Source organism: Theropithecus gelada, chromosome 13, assembly GCF_003255815.1.
Source record: "Theropithecus gelada isolate Dixy chromosome 13, Tgel_1.0, whole genome shotgun sequence".
NCBI lineage: Eukaryota > Metazoa > Chordata > Mammalia > Primates > Cercopithecidae > Theropithecus > Theropithecus gelada.
In genome coordinates this window covers 61234912-61253181 of record NC_037681.1, presented here as the reverse complement: position 1 = coordinate 61253181, position 18270 = coordinate 61234912, and positions in this window count along the sequence as shown.

Below are 18270 nucleotides of genomic sequence, written 5' to 3'. Positions count from 1 at the left end.
CTTCCTTACTCCCTCCATGCCTCCCTCCCTCCCTTCTTTCCTTCCTCCCTTCCTTCCTTCCTTCCTTCCTTCCTTCCTTCCTTCCTTCCTTCCTTCCTTCCTTCCTTCCTTCCTTCCTTCCTCTTTCTTTCTTTCTTTCTTTCTTTCTTTCTTTCTTTCTTTCTTTCTTTCTTTCTTTCTTTCTTTCTTTCTTTCGGCTTCCTTTTCTTTTCTGGCAGTTGAAAGATATTGTACTACTTCCTTTTGGATTCTATGGCATTTGTTTTGAAATATGCTGCCATTCCAATTGCTATTTCTTTATGGGTAATGAATAATTTCTCTCTGGCTCTTTTCAAAACTTTCTTTGGGTTTGGTGTTCAGAATTTTGACAAGGATATGTTTTGTGGTGGATATAGTTGGGTATATGTTATTTTGGGTTCATTCAACTTTGTTAATTTTTTGGCTTAGGTTTTCTGCAATAATAAGAAATTTTTCAATCATGATTTCTTCCAATACCTTTTCAATACAACCCTTTTATTTCTCTTTTGGAATTCTGATGACACAAATGTTAAATTTTTGATATTGTCCCAGAAATGTTTTTATTTTTGCAGTTTATGTCTATCTGTTGTTCAGATTGGGTAATTTATATTATTTAACTTAAAGCATATTCACACTTTTTATGTCCTTTACATTCTGTTATTTAGTGTATATAGGTATTCTTTAAATAATTGGATAATCAATATATCTGTATTACAATGGTAGCAAGCAATTAGAGTTAATTTGATGTCAAACATAACAATAAAACCATGTTTTTGATGTTACACTATGTTCAGCATCCCCCCGAATCTTAAATTTACACAAAAGAAGCTTGTAATTAGGTATGTATTCAGTCATTTGCAACCAGAGTCCTTCACACACCCGTGCCCCCAAATGGTCCCTTATATGCCCTTAATTCCAGTTTAAAACTTGGCACAATGTTAATTTTCAGAAACATGTAAACACTATAGGAGATGAGCATTCATGTTTATGAAAAGTTTGTAATATCCCTGTAGCTGCCTTCAAATGATTTCATTCAACCAGTTTCTCACAGGAATGCCTTTCCTCAAAATTTAATCCATATTATACTAGAGAGCAGTCATCAATATCTCCTAAGAGTTTTCATTGTAATATAATTTAATGTGCATTCATAATTATTATCAATGAAATTATAAAGTGTATCAAACAATCTGTCCTTTGTTAATATTTTCAAGATTTAATAAGTGTTGATAGCACTAAGACACACAATGAAAATACTAAACTTAGATAAGTTAAAAATAACTTGCATGATTTTTCCATTCATATTTGCTATAAATAGCATGTTCTTATTTAAACAAATATGCAATGTATCCATGGAGTGAAGATTAAGCATGAAAGATAAATATATCTCAAACAAATCTGCATTTCTTCAGAAAGTTAGTATATGTTTAGAGTGTCCAAACTATGTTCTGCAGTTTTTCTTATCGAAGTACTAATATTTCACCAGTATTTTGAGACCACGGCAGCTTACTGATTGAAGATTCCCAGTTCCCACTGCAACACACATTAAGGGGCAAAAGCAGATGAACAGCAACATCCCTTGGAAGTAGCAACATAAGGTTAAAATGGAGATTAATGGATGGAGCAGGATATATAAGAGAGTCCAAGGAGGGTGAAAGGGGCAGGAGAGTGAGGCAATTTGAAATTACGGCAAGAGGAACATATCTAAAGTACTTGTAAAAAGAAGGGAGATTTTTCCAATCAACATTCAATCCACCTAGATGTTCTCTTTCCTTCAGAGCGGCAGCTATTTATAATACCTCTGCTGCCACAGGAAGGTAGTTATGCAGTGGTAGCATCTGATATATCTGCAGACTGCATTATCTATCTATCTATCTAACCACTGGAAAAGTTTGTGTGTATGTAATCCTCACATATATTGTGATTGATAGGTCAGTAGAGAAATGGATACATAGTGAAGCAACAAAAATGAAGCAGGTGTATTTATTTTAAGATGAAATATTAAACAACGGAGTAGTCTCTTAATTATCAGTCAAAACCAATCCAAGAAAACAACTAGACAAATGTCAATTAATACAATGGAAAAAAAAACAAAAAAAAACCCACAAACAACAACAGAGACCACAGGCAGAAACAAAACAGACACTGGCCTGACCCTGACTAATTTTTCACAACTGAGGTTTGAAGATTAAAACCCACTTTCTGGCTTTTTATCAATTGAAAACTGGTCTGTTAAAATAAGATCTCAATTTTTTTTATCTATACCAGAGCAGATGGGGGTGTCATGTATCCCAAGCTTTGTATTCTTAAAGACCTCAAATTGAGAATTCCCCAACACAGTCACAGGGATATGCTGACACGAGTGAAACAGGATAGGTATATCCAACATTTTGAAACTTATTTGCATTCCCAATCTATGCTGCCTTTGGTGCACCATCAATTATTTTATTTCTAAAATAAATTCTTGATTGTGTAAAAAGTACAATTATATTGCATTCATATATTTGCTAGAAAAATTATTCAGTGTAACAGCTTTAAAAGTGTCTTAATAAGCTTCTCGGTGTATGGAGGTGGAAAACCAGTGTTTATTACCTTTCACATCTAGTCATGCATTGGGCCATCTAAATTGCTTCTGTCCACTTAAACATAGTATCACTAACCCTAGTCCCTATAGTCCCAATGATGTCATCCTTTGATTATTTTAACAATAACTGGTAGTGCAGGGTGGCCCCTGGAATAGAGTGAATTCCCTTCTGGGAGTAAAATGAAAGTTCATTTTCTTCCCATAGAAAGGCAAGGTTGGGGCTATAATTTTGTCCTGTGATTTACCAAAATCTTTAAGAAAAAGGATTTGTAGTTAATGCTGACATTAGGCTATATACATAGTATTGGTAAATGTAAATATTTAGTAAGAAAGGTGTCCAATATGAAGATACTTAATGATCATTTCTTTCTCCCACATGGGTATTCAAATTACAAGTGCAATTTTCCTGCATATCAGCACATATAGATAGATTACTGTTTTGTTTAATGAACTCTATAAAGGCTGTAATGTAGATTTGTTCTTCTCAAATAAAATCAGTTTTCTCAGTGCAGTGTAGTGGCATACACCTGTAGTTCCAGCTACTAGAAAGGCTGAGGCCAAAGGATTGCTTAAACCCAGTAGTTTGAGACTGGACCTTGCAACATAGGAAGATGTCTATCTCTAGAAATATATGTGTGTGTGTGTGTGTGTGTGTGTGTGTATAAACAGTTGTCTTTATGAACTCTTAAATTATATTAATATAATGAGCTCCCCAAATGGTGTGGCCTAATTCAAAAATTATAGTGAAAATTTGTTGTGCAACTGAGTCGGAACTGGTAATAATCAACTTTCTAAAAATGGTGTCTGAGTAGACTGCATCACTTCCACCAGAGTGTCCTCAAGAATCAATCTGGTCTCAAGTATCTGTCACTTTTAAAACTAAAAATAATAATACCTGACATTTTAATTGTATTAGGAAGGGACTAAATCGATGCCAAATAAACCCTCAATATTCATTCAGAAATAAATCAGGCCTACAAATGGGATGGCATCCAGAGGTACAGAGATAGAAATGGATATTTTTTCATATTAAATTATAGGCAAAATTCAAATTAAGAGAACCTAGTATATATTCTTTCTCCAGAACATGATATATCACAGCTGATTCTATGAGCGATCTGGTTTGTGTGCCATGTGATTTCATAAGCTCTTCAACAACAGACATTTGTGAAGCAGCCTACCAATAAACTTCAGTTGCAGTCATAGCAACTGAGAATAATAGAAACACAAACTCCTCTCATTGTTTTTATTAGGAAGTCACATAAGGAGATGAATACAAGCTCATTTCAACAAAGAAAGCAGTTTCCTCAGGAAGCCCTTATTTTGGAAATTCCGTCACAAGTGCTTTCAGCCATTAAATGTAGATTCCTGATGGTTAGGAAACCTAGGTTTGTCTTTTAAATGTTTCTGAGTTTCATTTGTCAGATAAATTTTAGCAGTTGAATGGGTTATAAAATATTGACATTTTAATAGAACTTTGCTGCATAGTTTCAGAAGTGGATATGTTTATAATTTGCAACAGCATAGCTATTAGCTAGACGATCATTCAATAAACAATAGTGCAGACCAAATCACCTTCCAGAGACCGTTACCAGACCTACAAAGTGGGGGCTGACATTCCCAGAATATTGATTGAGGAAGTAGAATGTGATATGGAGTTAGGGTTTTAACTACTTATCCAAAGTCAAAATGCCGCCTGGTGACTGCCTAAGAACATTAGTGGCTGTAAGAGTCTTCTGTATGTAAGAAATAGTCACATAAAAATAATGTGGTAGGTGCTTTATGGATTTACAAGCAGGAATATCTCAACTATTTCATAGTATAGCTTTTAAATTTGTGTGTAGTCAAATATTGGAACCACAATGAAAGCAATCCATTTTCATGATAGTAGTCATTAATCAAAAGAGAACAAACGTGAGCTGGTGGCAGATTTTATATAATCCACATATAGAGGGTAAGTGTGTGGTGTAGCATCCATTTCCAAGGACTTATATTAAGACAAGTAGAGTAATCATGTGAACCCGACTTAGGAAAACATTTTCCAGAAAAAAAAAAAAAAAAAAGCAGTAATGCTATGTCATTCCATGAGACCATATCATAGGTAAAAGAAGAAAGTCAAGTAGAATACTTAAAACCATATTTTCTACTTTGTTATTATATTAGGATGTTGTTATTTCTATGTCATGTTATTGAAAGTAATGGCAAAAGCTGCAATTACTTTTGCACCAAACTGGTAATATGCCTTATACTTTTTATTCCATACTCCACTCAAAAGCTACTGTAAAGTTTTGTACAGATTGGTTGTCATTTACATTGATGCCAAAAGATCACAGGCCGTTGAGGTGAAGATTTAAATTTCAGGTCCCAATTGGTCACTGATTTGGTACCTGACCCCTGACATATTTATAATGATTTGTTCCTCAATTTTCTTCATATGTAAAACAAAGATTCTAGGAATTAAAAGATTAGTTACTCTCAATTTTAGTAATCTATGAGGTCAGAGAACTTAGAAGTTCTGACTTCTCTGTCAGACATCTCTGTTTCCTAATTAGGGAAGCGTAAGCTTTAGAGAGAAAAGTGGGCCCAAATGAAGATTTAAGTTCCGTGCGGGTAATGTTCTGGATTTGACAATGTGTTAGTAGAGGGTCTCCACTGGGAATCTGCCTCTTGGGATTTGTTAGTTGCAACAGTTCATGAGTGCTGCTCATTGGACCAGCTTCACCTGAACCGTCTAGGAACTTTTTAAAAGACAGCTCAGTGCTCCACCCTAGGAATTATGATTTCCTGGATGCAGCCAGGAATGGGTCTTCTAAAAGCATCTTTCTAGGTGATTCAGATGCAGCCAGGTTTAGAAACCTCTAAATTCATATAAACTTCCTCAGTAGCACATCTGTAGAGGATAAATATTTTATGAAATGCTCCTTTATCTCTTCCATAAACATTGTCTGATTCTATTTGTTACTTACTGTCAAACACATGTATTTCACAATTTGGTCAGACTTTAAAAAGATTAAATGGTGATTCTCACCTCTTTTTTCTAAGCACCATTTAAGAATATTCATCTGGACCAGATCCATATGTTCAATCCAATTCCAATCACTCTTACAGAATGATGATAGGGTTTAAAGAGAGGGCAAGTGCCTACAGAGCAAATGATTATAAAGCCTTTTGTTTTTCTTCTTAAAATGCTTACATGATAAATTCAAAAATGAATATTTACATGTTCATTACTGCCCTTATTAAACAGCATAGCTTTTTCTAAATGAAATTTCTTTTTCTTCACATCTAGAAAGGATGTTCTGTATTTTATTCTTCTCTAGGTCTTTTCTTTAATAATCAATAATCTTACATTTAATAATCAGCTTTCTTAGAACATAGCACAGGTTTGTGATCCCTTAAAAGTTTCCCCAAAATTTATATATAATATTGAAAAGGTCTAATATTTTTTTTTCACCTACATAGCTGCCTTATATTTTCTGAGGAGAATGTGTAGGTCTTGTACATTTTGTTTAGGGCAAGTCCGTGTTTTATTATTTTTATTATTTTGTTATTAGATTATCTATTGCTACCTAAGATAGTGTTAGTAATTTTGAGTGGTGGTTTACATAAATGTTTAACATCTACTTGGCATTTTTAGGAAGCTTCTCGTTACTTAGAATAAGAAAGTTAAAGTTGTTTCAACACAGGATACACAAGGGCATAGGCATCAGCATCTTCTGTCTCAGGTCTATTTAGCATATGTACAAAACATTCACAGACTAGAGATGAAACTCTAATGTTAGGGCAAAGGAGAGAAAGCACATGGGGTGCTGTTATGACCCAGTTCCTGCTCCCATGGAGCTTGAAATCAATTTCATTAGAGAACTACCCACATGTTTTGAAACTAGAAACCCACTGAAGTGCCATAGTAATGCAGAAGACAATTAAATGCTATAGGCCAAGAAGCAGTCAGCTTTTTATCGATTGATATTGCTAATAAAGAGTTTATGGAGATGGTAAAATTTGAGATCAACTTCAAGCAATATTAGCACTGAGAACTAGACATAATGATTCATGGTATTTTCCTTTTATTCTACAAGATTCCATCAGGGAGTCCTTCATTTACTAAATTAAGTCCTAAAAAAATCATAAGATAATTATAAGTAAAATGTATTTACTTCTTGTATTATAATGCTAGTTTTCCTTTATTAACTTTATCCCACATAATCAAAGCGATGACAGATGAATTTAGCTCTATTCTTAGTACAAAGCTTCAGTAAAATTTTGTCTTCCAAACCCAAATTAGAAACACTTATATTGATGCTTGGTATTATCTAGCTTACCTCTCTTCTCCAGTCTAGTCCCTTAAATTAGGCCCTATGAATCAACACCTCCAAGAGAAGAAAGTGGTACTGATTACAGTCTGTGTCCTTAAACATCTTTCTTAGGACCTGAATGACATGCAAATTCAAGGAAAATGTAAGTCTCTTTCCATGCAACTGAGATTGGGATTTCAAGTGACATGATTTTTTTTTTTTTTTAATGAAGAGTTTTTTTTTTTTTTTTTTTTTTTTTTTTTTAAGTGAGGCTGAGTCACTGATCTTTATTCTCTGTTCTTTGTTATGTCTATACTTACCCTAAAGACAACTAATGTTAAACATTCAATTTCTGTTCTCTGGCATTTTCAAGTGTATCCCTGCCACCTGGCTTTTGCTCCTGATAGTTCAGGAGTTTATCCTTCCTGGTCCTATTTTCCTTCTTCAATATTCTTGACATTTTAAGATTTATACCAAGTTCAACGCCTCTTTAAATCTCCCACCCCAGGTTGGCCTGCACTGGTCTCCGTCTGTTCAGCAACCCTTAAATACTTTTAAACCATTCACTTTACCTATATATCCTGGGGTCTCTGTTTTTAGCTAGGTAAAAGTTATTTTCCATATTATATATCAGCTCCTTCACTGCACAGAGCATACATTACATATTTTGTTTGTTTTTAAATTTTGTAGTACTTGACACAGAAGTGAGTATATAGTAGTTATTCAAGTAAATAGATTTGTATAACTTTAGGCCTGGAAATGATATTTAAAAATTACACATCCCTATATATATATATTTGTATCCCTATATATATATTTCCATACATATATATCTGTAATTACACTAATATTTTATGTGCATTATAAAACATGCAAAGAGATTAAAATCATATTATTAGTGTTGGACATGAATTAAAGTTGTAATATTTTATTTTCAAACCCCAACTAGATCACCCTTAGTACTGACTTTGGAGATCACTGATTTAGCAGATCATGTCATACAAGTCTCTAAGGAGTTTAGCAGTTTTTGCAAAGATGCCTAAGAGACTGTTTAGCAGCTGAAAAAGGCAGTCAAAGAGTAGCTCTGAAATTTTCCACTTGCTACTCACCCACACTCATCTGCTTAAGGTAACCTCTAGTATTATCTTTGTAATATAATATCTTTAAAACACTAGAGATTTATAAAAGACTGTTTCTGAGCAAAGAGTTCAGTTGGAAAATCATGTTTTAAAATCAAGATATGAACAATTTTGAAGTAAATAACACAAATATGGAATGATTTATCAAGATCATGTCAATTTAAAGGCTAATAACACATTCTTGGCTGTTTGGCAATAGAGCACAACACATTCCATTTATTAGATAAATGTAATCAAAGACCTGTTATGTAACAGCACAGACTCTTAGTTTGTTGCCTTTTTTACTATACCATTCTTTCACTAGACAGGGGAAAAAATAGGAAAGGCTACAGAATTGTTTTTAGGAAATTATTTTATAGTTTTAAAGTGAACTTACGTAGGAAACACTTGAAAAAAACAACTCTGGAGAATTATTTTTTGAAATAAAATATGCAACTTAGAAGTCAAAAAAATGATGGGCAAATCTGAATATATAAGAATTTAAAATGTTAGCACCAGAAGACACCAGAAACAATGTCAAAAGTTAAGTAAGCAATAGGTGGGGAACATTTTGCAACATAAATAATGAAAAAAATATGTATTCATAACATGTAAAGGTCTTCCATAAATTAGTACTAATATGACTACTGTCCAAAATGAGGGCAAAGACATGAATATGGATTTCCTAGAAGAATAAATACAATTAGTCCCCAAATATATCAAAATAATCACATGTAATTTAAAATAAAAAAGATACCATTGTTCATGCAAATGGACACAAATTAAAATACTGATTGTATTTCTGATTCAAAAATAGGAGAACATTATTACATTCCTACACTAATATTAGAAATATAATTTGAGATAATTTTAAAAAGACGATTTGGAAGTGTCGATCAAAAATTAAGTATGCATATCCTTTTACCCAAGAATTTCACTTCTGTTAATTTACACTGCAGAAAATTACACATTTGCACAAAGCAATGTTTTACAGCACCCTTTATCAGTGAGAAACTGAAGAAATGTGCATATTTAGAGTCATTAAAATACATTATTAAATATCCATTTTTGTGGAATACTATAACAATTAAGAACATTTTTCTATGTTCTCTGAAATAGAAATAATAATTATCCAGTGAAAAAAGCAAGGCACAACAACTTAGTCTGTAGGATCTTATTCATATACTTCACCATATTAAAACAACAGAAGATGATAGGGCTTTATCGTTGTGAGTAGGAGCGTGTGTGTTTGTGTGTGTGCACATGCACCAAAATTTAACAACAGTAACGTCTGGATAGGGAAGTGGAATGATTGGGGCAAAAGGAAACTCTTGCTTTTCACTCTGTTTTTCTTTTAGTTTGAACTGTTACAAAAAGCTACTTTCTTTTTGTAATGTGAAAATCTATTAGACACACAAACATATACACTCATATTCTTTCTCCTCGTTGCACACGCACACGCGGCCACGGAAACACACAATCTTAGTCCTAAAGATTGGCTCACGCCTGGAATCCCAGCACTTTGAGAGGCCGAGGCGGGCGGATCACGAAGTCAGGAGATGGAGACCATCCTGGCTAACACGGTGAAACCCCCTCTCTACTAAAAATACAAAAAATTAGCTGGGCGTGGTGGCGGCGCCTGCAGTCCCAGCTACTCAGGAGGCTGAGGCTGGAGAAGGGCAGGAACCCAGGAGGCGAAGGTTTCAGTGAGCCGAGATTGCGCCACTGCACTCTATCCAGCCTGGGTGACAGAGCGAGACTCCGTCTCAAAAAAAAAAAAAAAAACAAACAAAATAATAGTAATTGAAATAAAAATAACACAATTGGTTTGAAGTAAATATAGAAAGGCTTAACTAATCATATTCATAATTGTAGTGGAGGATAACAAGGTCTTTTAAACTTGTCCTTCCTTGACAAAGAGTCTCTCTCTGTCGCCCAGGCTGGAGTGCCGTGGCGCGATCTCCGCTCACTGCAAGCTCCGCCTCCTGGGTTCACGCCATTCTCCTTCCTCAGCCTCCTGAGTAGCTGGGACTGCAGGGACTCACCACCACGCCTGGCTAATTTTTTGTATTTTCAATAGAGACGGGGTTTCACCTTGTTAGCCAGGATGGTCTCGATCTCCTGACCTCGTGATTCGCCCGCCTCGGCATCCCAAAGTGCTGGGATTACAGGCCTGAGCCACCGGGCCGGGCCTTGTCTCATCATTTCTTCATGGCATATTAATCATATAAATGGGTAAAGAAGAGAGGCAAGAAGTTACATGAAATAAGTACTTATGTATCAAAAATATGTCAAACTTTTACCTGTATAATCTCATTTAATTCTCATTCAGTCATAGAGAGGAAAGTTTGACTATTTTTGTTTTCAGATGAAGCAGTTGACAAAGAGGCTAAGTAACTTACTCAAGGTTATTAAATCCCAGTTAATAACTGAAATGAATCCTGAAGCTAGTAAATCCTGAAGCCAGGATTCTAAGTGAGTTTTGCTCTGAAACCAGCTTTTACTGGTCATAGTCTCAATAGGAATAGAGTTTAAAGAATGATTTATTTATTAAAAATTTGGGTATGATGCAGAGAAATTACAAGTGATCATGCCTTTCTCAGGTCTGGTAACCTCCAAACCTGAAAAAGCTATGTTGGGGGGTAGTTATGGGATTGTGGAGGCCCATGGGTCTCCTAAGAGAGGCCACTGATGGGAGATACGACCTTCCGGGTAAAATATTACCTCTCCCAGGAAATGTTAATCACCTAGAGAAATGTAATTGCAGTGTTTTGAGGGATTCCTATGGTAGTTAAATTTGACTTGCCAGAAACTTGTCTTAGCACATCCCAGTGAACTAAAAAGTCTCAAGTAGCCATCCTAGGTTCCATTGGAATTTTATAAGTATCACCATGTGAAGGTTTCATTCCCTCACACAAGATACTGCAATATTATTTTAAAAATCATGTCCTTTTATGAATCTCCGTGGTGATATTGTCATACTGGTGGAGGCTGGTTTCCGGAATCATCCAGTAAGAATTCTGGTTTCCGGAATCATCCAGTAAGAATTCTGGTTTCCAGAATCATCCAGTCAAGAAATTTGTTCTGCCTCTCTGTTATTCTGCTGCCTGATTTAGACTAGTTCACTGTCTATCAGGATCTCTTCAGGAGGTGAAGTTCACAAGAGAAATAATTAGAAACTCACCTACTGATTCGGCTTCCATTATAGTAAATACACAGGAACTTCAGACAGGGAATCTTAAAAAGTGAAAAAAAAAAAAAAAAGTAAGAAGAAAATCTTCAAAAATTACTATAGCATTGTATGAACAAAGGGTAAACTGAGCATTGGGATACATGGAAGCCATCTATGAGGGAAAGAATCCTACAGTAGCAGAGTTTATGTGATAAAACAATGCTTTATTTAATGAGAGATTGTGTGGGTAAAGGATAGTGTTTTATAGTCTAAAAACTGCCTAAGAGGAAGTTGAAAGGAAATAAATGAGGCTCTACTTTAGGGTAAATAGGAAAAAAAGAGAAAAGCACAAAGGGCTAAAGTTTGGCAAGAACATATGACAAGAAAAGCTTTAAAAATATTGAACAATAAACCTTGATATTAGAGAGGAGTTTCTCATTAGTATCCATTTCAAGAAATACATTGGGAGGCTGAGGCACGCAGATCACCTGAGGTCAGGAGTTCAAGACCAGCCTCAACATGGAGAAACCCCGTCTCTACTAAAAATACAAAATTAGCCGGGTGTGGTAGTGCATGCTTGTAATCCCAGCTACTCGGGAGGCTGAGGCAGGAGAATTGCTTGAACCTGGGAGACGGAGGTTGCGGTGAGCTGAGATCACGCCATTGCACTCCAGCCTGGGCAACAAGAACGAAACTCCATTTCAAAAACAAACAAACAAACAAACAAAACAGATCATAATATACTAAAACAACAATGGCTTTTTGTAAAAGTAGCATTATCTAAATATAGGTGAACTAAAAAAACTGTTTAAAATATTCTCATTTTTGAATTTCAAAACTATGTCTGACTTAGTTAACTTGCAAAATGATTTTCAACCATATATAAATAGACTATAGAATATCAAAACTACAGCATCAAATACCCCCCACAGCAGTTGGCATTCTTCACAGCAAGTGTACCTGCAATCTGGTATGCTTACTTATGATCTGAAAAACGTCCTCAGCTCTCCTGTAGACTTGTTATTCTCTGCATAAATGGCAAAGTAAGCACTTCTATCTTTTTCTGGGTAGAGGGTAGCAGACATTTAAGCACAATTCCGGTCATCAGAATTGGCTTTAATGCCAAATATAGAAGATAGCAAGTGCAACATTGTGTTGACCTTCTTCAGGTAATTCATCTCCAAAGGCAAGTAATAGAGCATTATACATATGAGTTGGAAACTGATCTCCCACTTACCAGCCCTGTGACTGTGAGCAAGTTACATAAGCTCTTTACCTCTACTTTTCACAACTGTAAAAATTGAAATAGTAGCTAACAATTACATAGCACTCTCCAAGGCTGCTGCACACAGCTGTACACTGTAGAACAACAGAGGATACAACAGGTGAGCCCTGACACTCATTATGTGCCAGGCACTGCTCTAGATACTTCATGTATTAACTCATTGAATCCTTCTAGCAACCTGTAGAGTAGGGAGTAGTATTAATCCCAGTTCAGATGAGGAAATTGAGGCACAGAGATGATAACTTTATATATTGACTCTGACAAAACATCAAAGACTGAGTATAGTTTGCCAAATTTATTGTAAATAACCTTCAAATACTGAAAAAAATGTAACACGAATTTAATGTTTTAGTTATATATATACTATTCACATCAGAATTTGTCACACCTGTGAACTGGGCATGGTGGATCATGCCTGTAATCCCAGCACTTCGGGAGGGAGAGGGAGGCAGATCTCTTGAGGTCAGGGGTTCGAGACCAGCCTGGCCAACATGATGAAACCCTGTCTCTACTAAAAATACAAAAATTAGACAGGTGTGGTGGTGTATCCTGTAGTCCTGGCTATTCAGGAGGCAGAGGCAGGAGAATCACCTGAACCTGGGAGGTGGAGGTTGCAGTGAGCTGAGATCATGCCACTGCACTCCAACCTGGGTGCCAGAGCAAGACTCCATCTCAGAAAAAAAAAAAAAGAGAGAATTTCTCGTACCTACAGATACATTATTCTGATTAGCTATTTTGATGCAGGAGAAGCAGGAGAAGCTCTAAGTTAATTCCGTTTTTATCAGTGAATGGACTATTTCATTTTTTAAGCCTACCAGATTGAGTATGTTATCTATAAAACATATTGGCAACTTTTCATAACACACTGTATCCTTGTAGCTGGTAGGCTAAGGACACCCCACTTTATGATAGCTATAATTTTAGTTGAATACTTTCTAATAGTCAGTTTTATTTATTCCTATGTAGTCTATCGTACATGATCCTATAATTGCATAATTCAATTAAACATCAAGCAATCAAATACATTGTCAGTATGAAAAGAAATGAAATTGTTGCTTCCAGGTAAACAAATTATATGCTTTATTAAGTCTTAACAAACTGAGTTAATTTTTTAAAAAATGGTGAAGTTGGTGTGAATGAGCCAAATATAAGAGTCTGGTAATCAATGTATCTATAGTCAAAGAAAAAGGACAATTAATATACATTTAAATATTTTATGTTTCAGCATAATGCCTAGGTGTTAGTCATTTTATAACTTTCATCTATAATTGACTTATTCAATTAACAAAAATAGTAGGTTCAAATTTGTAAAATAATATAGGATTTTTCTGTATACACTAGGTTATTATCACCTGCCAACCTGAATTTTATCAGAAATTAGTGGTGCGGGGTTGTTTTTCAAAACTTGTGTAGCAGAGCTGGTGTATCCAATTTCCAAATAATTAGTGCCCTTCAAAGAAGGCTTTTGCATAACTTATAAATCTATCTATCTATCTATCTATCTATCTATCTATCTATCTATCTATCTATCATCTTCAAGGATGTGTTGATTACTAAGAAAAGTTTTGTGAAGAATCTTTGAGATTTGTGAGTCACTTTTGAAGACACACAAAAAATAGTTTATTACATTAAGGACATTCTATGTTTTGTATATTAGAAACATATATAAACCTGGGAACCCCATCCCAACCCTATATTTTTCAAATACTCTATATTTTTTCAAAAAATCCAGATCACCATTAAATGATCTTTCAAAGGCCCCAGATAAAATTCCAAGCGCAGTTTATCAAAATTATGTTTCCAATGGAAACATCTGTTTTCCATGCATAAAACCTGTCAAGGTAAATATTTTACAGGGGCAGCACTTGTTTGCTATGCTTGCTACATTAAAGTCAAATTCTCTTATGTTACGGCTTATTCAAGTAATGCGTTTTATTTTTTTTCCCAAATGTCCCTGAGTAATGCATTTTCTTATTGTTACATATGTTCAAAATATCTTCTGTCATAGAAAAAATATATTTTTTCAAATGAACATTGAGATTTTTCCTTAATGATGACTTCAGTTTGTGAGGATATTAACTCTTTGGTGTAGCCAACATATTCCTAATCATATTTGGGGTTTTTGCTGACACACATTGAAGGGATTATCTTCCAGGCTAGCCGATTCTATTTATCTTTTAGGTATCAGTTTAAGGTCACAATACTGTCTCTGACTATTCAGCCACAAGGTTTCCATATAGAGAACATAGCAATCCTGTGTTCTTGACTTTCTAGAGTAGTACCTACTTCACTATGACTAAATATTATGGATTTTTTTTGTCTTCAGAAAGCTTTGTTTTAAAATAAATTAAACATAAGAAGGAGTTTATCGGATTCCCACAGCTTTGCCTTTTTGCTTGTTTCAGGAAAATGTCACACAGTCTATATTGTGTATCCAAATCTAGCTTATTATGAGAATCACCTGATAATTAAGGCTCGGTCTTAATTGCAAGTGACAAAATCCAATTTGGGCTTAAGCATAAATAATATGTGTTGAAAGAATATCAAGCAATTAATAAAGCACATAGGAGAATTAGGCTCAGGAATAATAGGGGAGGGTAGGGAATGGGATGTATGGTTAAGGTCACCACAAGGACAATCTGGTTATGATTCAACACCTGGACACCTGCTGCCACCTCTGGAATTTTAATTACATCATTGTTGCTGGACTTGAAATGCAACCAACACTGCAATGAGTAACTCTTTAATTCTCTATTTTTTTGTACGTTCAGTGTTCCAGGCAGAGGTTTTATTGAAAACACCTAGGTAATTGGTGTAACACCTAGGTAAAAGTGACCCCCTTGGTTATTGTCTCACAACTAAATTCATTAAATGCAAGTTTCTTTTCAAATAAGAACAAGATACTTATGCTTAAAATAATAAAATTTCCAGTAACCAGACCCCATCTCTTAGAGATTTTGGTACAGCAGGCCTAAGATTGAATAGCATCAGTATATCATGGAAACTATGACATTTAATAGCCCTGAGTTCAAATCTGTCTCTTACTCTTACAAAGCAGTGTTCTCTGCCTTGGGTTTCTAGCCAGGTACTGAGATAGCTGTCTATCAAGCCCCTCTCCAGGGGTCTATATTAATGAAGTGATTAGATGTGTTGATTTTGGAGTCAAACCTGTCCATCCCTTCCACTTGATAAATACGTGACCTACATAAACTTAGTTTAACTCTCTGAGCTTTGACTTGTTCATCTATCAAATGAGGGTAGTTATAATACCTGCCATATTAGCAGTTATTAGGCTAATCAGTGTTTGAGTTAATGCATGTAAAGTAAGTTCAACATTGACCCATTGTATGTACTCAATAAGTGGTACTGTTATCATTATTTTAAAAAGTAATCCTCTCTGTACTACAGTTTCCTGTGGGAATGAGTCTGTTATAGGCTCCAAGCATCCCTGTACATTCTTCTGAATGTGTCAAACTGCAGGATGTAACTATTCCTGACACTAAGCAGTTTCGGTAGATGGTTTCACAGACAAATAATAAGTACGCTAAGGTGACTGATCACAGCACAACTATCATTCAGTTGTTCATTCTCCATGGGAGAGGAAGTGGCTTTTTTTCCACTTGCTAAAATGTAGCTAAGCCTTTAGCCCTATGTTTCTTCTTTTTTGAGACAGAGTCTTGCTCTGTTGCCAGGCTGGAGTGCACTGGTGCGATTGTGGCTCACTGCAACCTCCGCCTCCCAGGTTCAAGGTTCAAGTGATTCTCCTGCCTCAGCCTCCCGAGTAACTGGGACTATAGGTGCGCGCCACCACGCCCAGCTAATTTTTGTATTTAGAGACAGGGTTTCACCATGTTGGCCAGGATGATCTTGGTCTCTTGACCCGTGATCTGCCCGCCTCCCAAAGTGCTGGAATTACAGGCGTGAGCCACTGTGCCCGGCCATTTCTTAACTTCTTTAAAGATCTGGTATCTGTGCCTTTTGCAGGGAGAAATTACTTGAGGGATTATGGTCATGGGAATCATGACCATGCGGCAGAGTCAGAAAGCTGTACAAAAACAAACAAACCAACAAACAAAAAACAGTTTTAACCTGAGAATGGGTAGCAATATGAAAGCTGAAAATAATAGAATTGCCTGTTTTCCTGAAGCAAGAAATGCCCCCATGTAGAGCCATGAAGGGAGGAAGGAGTAAAGAAGACGAATAGAAAAGACCAGGCAAAAAAAAAGAGGCAAGGGGAGGTGGATGTAAGAAACAAAGGAAAAAGGAGGAACAGGAAGAGAAGTACTTATCTTCATCATATATAACATTATTTAAACTCATAAAACAATAAATTAGGACATGCATAGAAATAATAGGGGAAGGAATGCATGCAGTAATTAATCTGTGTATTAAATGAATCACAGGTAGGTAAAATTAGAAATAAGATATCAAGTTAATTAATGAGTAACTCTATTTATTTCATAAAAGAAGGTACTGCAAGATAGATATTGAGAGAAAAAATTTTTTGAGGGTCTTTCTATAAGAGATAGGGCTGTCCAAAAAGATTCAACAAGCTACAAAAGAATAAAAATCATTAGAAAATTTGTTCAGTCTTAAACTGAAAGAATATGTTGCATGAGTTAAAGATAATATCCTCATTTACAGAATTTAGATTCTGAAGAAAGCTACTCTTTTTTTGGGGGGTGGGGAGGATAAACTTGGGAGATACTCATAAATTCAGAAATTTTAATGTGCCTATAAGAAGGTAAGTTCTTAACAACTAAATCAATTAGCAAGATGAGATTAGCAACCATTGTTTGATTAAGCCCTTGATCAAACTCATCAAAGACAAATCTTCAAGGTCTTAACAGAAAAAGATTACAATGATCTGTTTATAAATTTATAAACCAAATGGTGGTAGAATAATGAAGGTCTTTCCCATAGACCTTTACTAATGATAAACCTCTGAAGTAACTGTTCACTGTGCTTTATCTAATTAGTCTACACCATGCTCTGGAAAGTTAAATTGGGACAAGATTCTCATTTCAAGTGAGAAATTAAAGTACAAAAATTAATTAATAGTCTTATGTCATGAATTAGAGCTCAAAGCAAATACAAATCTTCCCAATAATTCCCCAGCTCTGGTCTCAGTTAAAGCAAGATAAGCAATTGCCCATTCCTGAGGTCTGAGGCGCTTTGGCAAAGCCTTTGAACATTTCCCATAAAAATGTGAAAATTATCTGTGATGCATTTTTTTTGGATCAACACAATTCTTGAAGACAAAATAACCTAATGTAAATATCCTCAAGAGAATTGATGCATTACTATTAAAAGCTTTGTTAATTATAGCAAATAGACCTCCTTAACTACTTGATAAAGTGGTAGCACTGAAGAAATTGGGTTAAAAAATCTACTTTTATGTCTTAGATAGATGTGATGTGAAGAGCTCTTCAGTGAGACACTGGGATGACATAAGACTTTTAACCATAATAAAAACTGAAGTAAAGAAGAATGGAAAGTTGGAAATGGCTTATTTAAATAAAGAAGTATGGTAATAGAAGACATTTGTATTTACTGCTGAGATTTTCCAAGACTAATTCCTAATGAATACATAAAGCTTCAATGGACAGTATAAGGGTGTATATCCTGGATTGTGTGTGACTTTCTTATTGCAGTTTAAATATATGTCTTCCCCATCTTGCCAAATGCTCTCTAAAAATTCAAGGCAAACCCCATCAGAATATTACCATCTTTCTTCACAGAATTAGAAAAAAAAAATGTAAAATTGATATGGAACCAAAAAGAGCCCACATAGCCAAAGC